The sequence below is a fragment of the Notamacropus eugenii genome, chromosome 2, assembly GCF_028372415.1.
Source record: "Notamacropus eugenii isolate mMacEug1 chromosome 2, mMacEug1.pri_v2, whole genome shotgun sequence".
Classification (NCBI taxonomy): Eukaryota; Metazoa; Chordata; class Mammalia; order Diprotodontia; family Macropodidae; genus Notamacropus; species Notamacropus eugenii.
The window spans coordinates 398,775,326-398,785,459 of NC_092873.1; the positions used below are offsets into that span (position 1 = coordinate 398,775,326).

General features: G+C 34.7%; 1 long non-coding RNA gene across 1 annotated transcript in view; it reads left to right on the forward strand.

The window, feature by feature from the left end:
• Window positions 1–10,134, forward strand: part of LOC140524098 (uncharacterized) — a 60,930-nt gene that overhangs the window by 11,261 nt on the left and 39,535 nt on the right. The gene's annotated exons all lie outside the window — the stretch shown is intronic.

Genomic DNA, 10,134 nt, shown 5'->3' on the forward strand with positions numbered 1-10,134 from the left:
TCACTTAATCTAGTACCCTTTTCCAAAAGGAAATGAAATTAGTGCAGCTACACTTGTTTGAGATGGATGCACAATGATGTAACTGATCACTCCTTCGAATTTTCTGTGCTCACAAGACATGGCTTTCACCATACATTCCAAATATTATCTAGGAATGAAAGTTAAGTCTATCAATCTGGGCAATAGTGTTATAAAATATTGTCTTAATATGTGGTATTTCTTTAAGATTTTAAGTTTTACAAAGTGTGTGTGTGTGTGTAAATATACATACACACATATGTGTGTATATATATATATACAAACATACAGACATATATATATATGTATACACACAAACACACACGCAGATATATATACACTCACATACACAGATACACAGAGACAGAGAAACAGTGTGATGTGTGATATATGATATTTAAAAATTATTTCACTATCTGAAAGCCATGATAAAAAAAACAGCCTAGCCATCATCTTTCAAGAAATTATAAAGGAAAACTGCCATGTTATTGTAGAACCAGAAGGTAAAATAGATGTTGAAAAGTCCACTGATCACCTCCTGAAAGAGGTCCCAAAGAAAAACTCCTAGGAATATTGCAGCCAAATTTCAGAGCTCCCAGGTCATGGAGAAAATGTTGCAAGCAGCCAGAAAAAAACAATTGAAATGTTGTGGAAACTAATGCATAAAGCTAAAAGCTGGTTATATGAGAAGAAAACAATAAAATTGATAAACTTAGGTCAATTTGATTAAAAAAAAACAAAAGAAGAAAACCAAATTACCAATATCAAAAATGAAAAGGGTGGATTCAACTCCAATGAACAGAAAATCAAAGCAGTTGTTAGAAATTATTTTCCCAACTGTATGACCACAAATCTGAGAATCTAAGTGAAATAGATGAATATTTAAAAAAAATATCAATTGGCCAGATTAACAGAAGAGGAATTTAAATACTTAAATAATGCCATCTCGAAAAAAAAGAAAGAAATTGAACAAGCTATCAATGAACTCCCTAGGAAAAAATATCCAGGGTAAGATGGATTTCCAAGTAAATTCTATTAAACATTTAAAGAAGTTAACTACAATACTCTATAGATTATTTGGAAAAATTTGTGGAGTACTACCAAATTCTTTTTATGATACAAATCTGGTTCTGATACCTAAGCCAGGAAAAGAGAAAACAGAGAAAGAAAATTGGAGATGAATTTCTCTAATGAATTTAGGTGCAAAAATTTTAAATAAAATATTAGCAAAAATAACACAGCAACTTAACACAATAATAATACATTATGATCACATAGGATTTATACCAGGAATGCAGGGCTGGTTCAATATTAGGAAAACTATTAGCATTATTGATTATATCAACAACAAAACTAAAGAAACCATAGGATTATCTCAATAGTGGCAGAAAAAGCTTTTGGTAAACAATAGCATCCATTTTTATTGAAAACACTGGAGAGCAAAGGAATAACTGGAACTTTCCCTAAAATAATAAGCAGTATCTACCTAAAACCATCAGCAAGCATTATATGTAATGGGGATAAGCTAGATGCATTTCCAATAAGATCAGAGGGGCAACAAGGACATCTATTATCACCACTATTATTCAATATGGTACTAGAAAAGTTAGCTTTGGAAATAAGAGAAGAACTTTTTAAAGAACTTTAAACTGAAGGAATTAGAATAGGTAAATAAGAAACTAAGTTATCACTCTGCAGATGATATGATGATACACTTGGAGAATCCTAGAGAATCAGGTAGAAAACTACCTGAAATAATAAACAATTTTGGCAAAGTTGCCCAATACAAAATATATCCATATAAATCATCTACATTTCTATATATTACTAACACAGAACAACAGGAAGAGATAGAAAAATCCTATTTAAAGCTACAATAGACACTATGAAATACCTGGAAATCTACCCGTCAAAACAAAGCCAGGGATAGTATGAACACAATTACAAAACACTTTTCACAAAAATGTAGTCTTATCTAAGTATTTGGCAAAATATCAGTTACTCATGTGTAGGCCAAGCTAATATAATAAAAATGATAATTCTGCCTAAATTAATTTACTTATTCAATACCATACCAAATAAGCTATCAGAGAATTATTTTCTAAAGTTAGAAACAATAATATCAAAATATATCTGGAAGAACAAAGGGTTCAGAATATCAAGTGAACAAATGAAAAGAAATGCTAGGGAAAGTGGTCTGGCCCTACCTGATCTCAAATTGTTTTATAAAGCAACATTCATCAAATCCACTTGATACTGTCTGAGAAAAAGAGGATTAGATCAGTGGAATAGGTCAGGTATTCAAGACACAGTAGGCAATGTATATAGCAGTGTACTGTTTGATAAACCAAGGATCCCAGCTTTTGGGATAAGAACTCACTGTTGGACAAAAAAAAATTCTGGGAAAACTGCATAACAGTGTGGCAGAAACTAGACAAAGACCAATGCCTGACACTATACACAAGCATGCAGTCCAAATGAATACATGATCTAGGTATAAAGACTCATACTATAAACAGATTAGGTAGGGGCCAAGAAATAGTATGTTTGTCAGATTTAAGGAGAAGGGAATAATTTATAACTAAACAAGAGATAGAAAACTTTATGAAGTGCAAAAAAGATAATTTTCATTACACTAAATTGAAAAGTTTTTGCTCAAGATTAGGAGGGAAACAGAAAACTAAGAATTTTTGCAGCTAGTGTCTATGATAAAGGCCTCATTTCTAAAATATATAGAGAACTGAGTCAAATTTACAAGAACACAAGTCATTCCCCAATTGATAAATGGTCAAAGGATATGAATAGGCAGTTTTCAGAGGAAAAAGTTAAAGCTATCTATAGTTCTATGAAAAATATGCTCTAAATCACTTTTGATTAGAGAGATGCAAATCAAAACAACTCTGAAGTACTACATAATACTTTTCAAATTGCCTAACATGACAAAAGAGGAAGATGCTAAATGTTGGGGAAGATGTGGGAGAGTTGGAACACTAATTCATTGTTGGTGGAGCTGTGAGCTGATCCAAGCATTCTGGAGAACAATTTGGAACTGTGTTCAAAGGGCTACAAAATGTGTATACCCTTTGACCCAGTAATATCGCTTGTAGCACTGCATCCCAAAGAGATTATAAAAATGGGAAAGGATCCCACATGTACAAAACCATCTACAGCAGCACTTTTTGTGGTGACCAAGAACTAGAAATCAAGGCGATGTCCATCAACTGGGGAATGGCTGAACAAGTTGTGGTATATGAACGTAATGGAATTTTATTGTGTTATAAGAAATGAGGACCAGGAGGACTTCAGAGAGGTCTGGAAGGACCTACATAGGTATAATTTTTATCGATTTAGTTGCCTTATTAATGATGGGGATTGGGGATGGGGGAAGAGAATTTGGAATCTACAGTTTTAAAAATGAATGTGAAAAATTATTTTGATATGTAACTGGGGAAGAACTAAAATACTGAAATAAGTTGAGAAAAAAGCAACATGTTCCTTTAAAAATGCATGTTTACTTTTCTTTGTATGTTTAGTTTTAGGATTACCATTGTGATAAAGAATATAAAGCCTCTGGGCATGAGAAGAAAGAGAGGAACAAAAAAGATAGGCAAAAAATGAGATAAACACACAGAACATTATATATTAATTTGTTGCAACTTCCTAGAAGAACATACCTATTTCAGCAAACCTATCCATGCAAAAGTCAGTAAGAAGTAGGGTAGGGGGGAAATAAGAGTAAAAGAAAAAACCCTGTTCATTACCTCACCTTACCACTGCTATATTAGGATTTTCCTTTTCTTTTTTTTTTTTTTTAAAGATGATAACCAGAATAGTGAGGGTAATGCTGACCATAACAGAAGAGGATTGGTTAAGTGGACTGGAAAAATTCAGTTTGGAGGTCTAGTAGAGGAAAGATGTCCTCTGATATTTTCAGGGCTGCTACATGACAAGGAATTATTTTTCTTGGCCCCATTGAACGAAACTGAGAGAGATGTGTAGAGGTTGAAATCAGTGTAATGTTGACAAAACTTTCTTAACAGTTAAACACCATACAAAATTAGAGTGGGCTGCTTTGGATGGTAGTGGTTTCCATTTCCCTTGACTTATTCAAGTAAAGGACAATTCATTGGTTATATTGAGGGAAATTCTGTATAAGCATGTGTTGAGTTAGTCATCCTTCAAAGAACATTACAGTATTAAGACTGATTCCACTATTCTCTAGGATAATATGTCATATTATTTAAAAGCAGAGAAATTATTTCATTTCATCAAATCTCCCTTGCTTGTCATAGTACAGTTCATAATAATCATTTCATATCCTGATTCCTATCATAGTGAAAAGTGTACTCAGCTTAGAGTCAGATGAACTGAATATGAATTTAACTTCTTCCACTTAAAAGCTATGAAAGCTTAAAAGACTGATTTAATCACTTTGGTTTCAGTTTCCTTATTTATAAAAGGGGAGGGTGCAGTGGTTAGAATTGAGAATCTACAAAGTCTTTTCAAGCTTTATATCATATTGTTATTATTGTATTCTTTACTGTCTGAAAGAAAAAATCATAGGCAAGTGAAAAATTTGTCAGATGGATTTTGACATAACTAGACCATCATCATGTCCAGAGAGCTAAAATACTTGTTTGCAATATTATTTTGCCTTCATTCCATTGTTTTAATCTTGCTACAATCATTGATTTGCTCCATCTGGCTAGGATGTCTCTAGTATGATGATACATTATCACTTTCTCCATCTCTCCTTTTATTCTCATTCAAAAACTTTTCACTACTTTGCTTCAGATTTTCACATTCCCTAATAATATGCAGTATATTTCCATTGATATTTCTATCCACTCTTTCTTTTGAGGTTTCTCCATCAATCATCACAGGATTTTAATGATGAAAACATTCTACCAATAACACCTTTGAGTTTGTATTCATCTTTTAATGTTAAGATCACCAGTTGATTTTATTACTTTATACATGTGGCTATCAGGGTTTGAAACTGTATCATTTGTTACCTTTCAGTTATCTTATGAATTAGTGCAAATGTCCATTCCTGTCTTTAATGTAATACTTTATATTCATGATATTGAATTTAGTAATTATATTTGAGTACTTTTCTCCCTCTCTCTATATTTTCTTTATAACATCTGCTAGATCAACTCTACAATTTGTCAGGAAAATATACTGCCCTTGTACTTCTTAAATGGAATCCCTTATTAGTCAAGAGACTTTATTCCTATACCTTAGAACAGGTTTCAGAATCCGAATCACATTTTCTGAAAACAAGTTTGTTTACTTTTTCACCCTGTCAGCTCTTCACTTGTAATGAAATATTGATGAAAATAATAAACTGTTACCTGAAATTCTTCAGTTTCATTCTCAGGATTTCACTCTCCTTACGTACACTTTCCAAGTTCCTTTTTTTAGGACCATTCTTTCCATATGAATTACTAGAAGTCTGGAGTAGTTTTCAGGTTTCAGCATATTTCACCAAGTTCTCTATCATGTCCAGGTAGAGATTCTAATGAACACAACACACTTTCCAGTTGATTGTTGGGTTGACATATAATTCCTCCCATATCCTTCTTCAAAAAGTTGGTCACCAATATATTTTATAATCTTGTGAAACTTTTCATGAGCTAGTTATGCTAAGTTTAGAGGAAACTTTTATCATCCTTCCCGTTTAACTTCTATCTACACTTAACTTTTCATATTGATGAGATCTTTCTTTCATTGACTATGAAAGTGATAGCAGCCTTTGTAATGTGTTTAAGTGTTTGTGAAGAACTTCACAAATATTATCTCATTCGTCCCTTATGGTAACTCTAGAAAGTAGGTGCTATTATTACTCTCATTTCACAATTAAGGAAACTGAGGCAGATAAACTTTAAGAAACTTGCCTAGGGTCACACATCAAGTAAGGTGTGTGAACTCAGATCTTCCTGAGTTCTGTTCACTCTACCACCTCTAGATATGTACCCCTGCTTTAGGTCATAGGCTAGTTAATTGATATATGTGATGGCAAGCAAAATAGTATCTTTTGTTGTTTTCGTTTTAGTATGATCAAATGTGCCTGATTGAATCTTGCCTTTATCAATCAAGAGTCTTTAATAGAAGTAAAATACAGAAACAACAGTTCCTTAACTAGAAACAGTACAGGGTATTTGCATTGTTAATTATTTTAATGTGATTGAAGATCTTCCCCACCCATTAACGGGCCTGCACTTTAAGGGGAGTTTGATTAGGAAAGATTTGTGGGAAGGTTCAAGCCTCTCCTTAATGAGGCACTGGTTCTCAAGGGTTGTGATGCCTTCTAGCTCTAATACTCTGAATTGAGGTTTTACTTTGGGGCTTACTCACTGGAAATGCTTGTTTGGCCAGAGGAGGACTCTGGGAAGCCTCTAAGAAGCCCCCCAGTTTTCAGAAAACAGATGTTGCTTCTCTCTCTGGTAAGTATGTTCAGACAGTTGGACCTGTCTGTTGCATTCAGGCAGAGGAAGCCATATCTGTTGATCTTTGATTTCTCTGTATTTTCTTTGAAGTTCAGGGTGCTGACTCCTCTAAACTAGGTGAACGATATATGTGTTTGGGTAAAGGAATGATACATGTGCTTGATTAAAGTGATTATTAACCTCTCAAAAGTTGCCTTTCTTTTTATGAATGTAGATCTAAGAACTTGTGGTAGCAGGCCCCTCGGTGTATGTTGGGGTGCTTACTGATACAGTATAGAACATAAATTCTTTCAGGATTATCCTTGTCCCAGGCAATTTCATTGCAATCTTAGAATTGTAGATATTTAACTGATATTAAACTGAAGTACATAGTAGCAATTACCAAATTATAAAAACAATTATAAATGGACAAAATAACAGCACTTTAAAATTCAGTAGAATTAGCTTTTGACTAACAACAGTCCTTTGAAAATAAAACTTTCAAGTAGAGAAAGATCACATGCAAACATATGCTAATGCTACAGGATAAAGACAAGAAATCCTTACCTTTCTTCACTTTGGCAAGATACTTGCTTAAGTGTGATTCAAATTCACCAAATGATAAATGCTTCATTTTTATACCCTGATTTTACCTTGTAGGTGAAAAAGATCCATTAGGGCTATCAAAGGTAATAATGTCTTTCTTGACATCAAACATTTTTCATTCTCTCCTGCCTCTCTCTGCTGGCATCTTAGAAATGCCAATTATATAACAGATGACTTGCAGCTGAGAAAGGGACTAAAAATGCAACTGATTTTTTTCCTTTTCATCAAAATGGATAAAACAAACACCTTTGGACTTTATGTAGGAAGTGAATACAATGAACAGAAAAATATTGAATATATTCATAACTTTGTAGGTGCTAATTATACATTTGATGTATTTTCTTTAAAAATGGTAAATATGTCTTTGATCATATTTGAAGAAAATGAGAACTACTCTGAGTTTTATTAGTAATGGCCTACTTTACTTTCAAACTCATATTAAAATATGTTGCAAAGTTCTGGGCCCCACAATGAAATTGACCTATGTATTAAATTGGAGAAAATACCAGGAGTATTGAGGAAAGTGATGGAAAAATAGAAACCCTCTGAAGAACAAATAAACATGACTATTTAAGCCTCATTTCTCCTTGTTGAGCACCTGTCAAATCCCCACTAATGTTTAGTTAGAGGTGAGAGGTTAATGGTCTTACCCACTAGAGATCCTGTGGACTAAGCCTCAAAAAAAGGAAGGAGCTGAGAATGAAAAAATCTAAAGTAATGAGAATGCACACACACATACATATATGTATGTGTGTATATACATGTATATATATATGTGTATGTGTGTGTGTATTTATATATTTATATAAATTCTCTATCTGAATAATACATATCCTGTTATTAGAGGTTGTAGTGGTGGCAGCATGGTTCAGATTTCTTTTTATCCCATGAGAAGTTGCTAAATGATACAGTTGATAATGTGGTGAACAAAATTACCTTGTATTCATGTTTTTATATGTGTGAATAGATATCACTTCTCGTGACAGATAGCTCATTGAGGAAAGACCTTATTAGATTTTTGTCTTTATATTTCTAGCCCCTAGCACAGTGTCTATTATACAGTAAATGCTTAATAAACACCTGTTATTTGATAGGTAATGTAAAAGCTTAAAAGTAGCAAACATAATATGTGGAAGTTGAGCTAAGGAGTCCTTACTATAGAGAGTTATAACAGGAAATTAGTAGGAGTGCAAAGCCAAATTTAAAAGAATGGTGAAGTAGTGGTTTGTCTTTTCTTACTTTCCCACACTCATTGCAAAAATCTCCGTACTTATTCCTGCCAAAGGTGGAATTGCATCAGCTTGCCACCTTTCTTGACAATCTCTGATTACCACAATAATATGTGTGTGTGTATACACCTATGCAGTGTTTTACAGTTTTTAAAGTGCTTCTACAGAGAATTTTAGATGCTCATAACAACCCTGTGTGATAGGATACACACACACACACACACACACACACACACACACTCACACACACACACTCACACACCTCCCTGTGCATCATGAAGTTTAATAAATCTCTTGAATTCTTAATAATTTTCAAGATTCCAAAATCAAAATCTTTAACGGTAGAATTTCAAGCACAATGATAAAAACCTATGTGGGGGCATAATGGAAAGCACTGGACTGTGAGTCAGAAGACTTGTATTCTTGAATTCTAGACTTGGCTTTCATGTTAACTGACTGCATTCTCTTAGGCAAAGCACATGCCTTCTTTGGTCATAGTTTCCTTACTTGTAAAAGTAGAGATCTAGAGAAAATTATTACTTAATTTCCCACTCAAAAATTCTCTTCTTGGTGGAGCCAAGATGGTGGAGTAGAAAGATGCACATACGCTACCTCCAAACCCACTGCCCATAAAATATCTGTAAAAAAAGAACCACCAGCGAATTCTGGAGCAGCAGAAGCCACAGAACAATTTAAAAATTATGGCCTACCTGAATGCCATGATCAAAAAAAGAGCCTAGACATCATCTTTCATGAAATTATCAAGGAAAATTGCCCTGAGATTCTAGAACCAGAGGGCAAAATAAGTATTCAGGGAATCCACAGATCACCGCCTGAAAGAGATCCAAAAAGAGAAACTCCTAGGAACATTGTGGACAAATTCCAGAGTTCCCTGGTCAAGGAGAAAATATTGCAAGCAGCTAGAAAGAAACAATTCAAGTATTGTCTCTCCTGGATCTATTCTCCAGGTCAGTTGTTTTTCCAATGAGATATTTCACATTATCTTCCATTTTTTCATTCTTTTGGTTTTGTTTTGTGATTTCTTGATTTCTCATAAAGTCATTAGCCTCCATCTGTTCCATTCTAATTTTGAAAGAACTATTTTCTTCAGTGAGCTTTTGAATCTCCTTTTCCATTTGGCTAATTCTGCTTTTGAAAGCATTCTTCTCCTCATTGGCTTTTTGAACCTCTTTTGCCAATTGAGTTAGCCCATTTTTGAAGTTGTTATTTTCTTCAGCATTTTTTTGGGTCTCCTTTAGCAGGGTGTTTACTTGTTTTTCATGCTTTCCTTGCATGTTATTCATTTCTCTTCCAAGTTTTTCCTTCACCTCTCTAACTTGATTTTCAAAATACTTTTTGAGCTCTTCCATGGCCTGAGCCCATTGGGTGGGCTGGGATACAGAAGCCTTGACTTCTGTGTCTTTCCCTGATGGTAAGCATTGTTCTTCCTCATCAGAAAGGAAGGGAGGAAATGCCTGTTCACCAAGAAAGTAACCTTCTATAGTCTTATTTTTTTCCCTTTCCTAGGCATTTTCCCAGCCAGTGACTTGACTTCTGGGTGTCCTCTCCACCCCCACCTCGCCTCCCATCCACCCAGCCAGCACTTGGGGTCTGAGATTCAAATGCTGCTTCCCAGCCTCAGGGCTTTGGGCGGGGGCAGGGCTGCTATTCAGGTGCTCAGGTCAGGGCAGAGCCGCCTCTCAGGCTCAGTTCCCTCAGGGGGTTTATGCAGAGACCTTCAACAATGTATCCAAGCTCCTGCCTGCTTGGGGAGCCCTTGTCTGCTCCCACCTACGCTGTTGCCTCCCAAGGGGACCTGAGTTATAGGGGTACCCCACACCCCTCTCGAC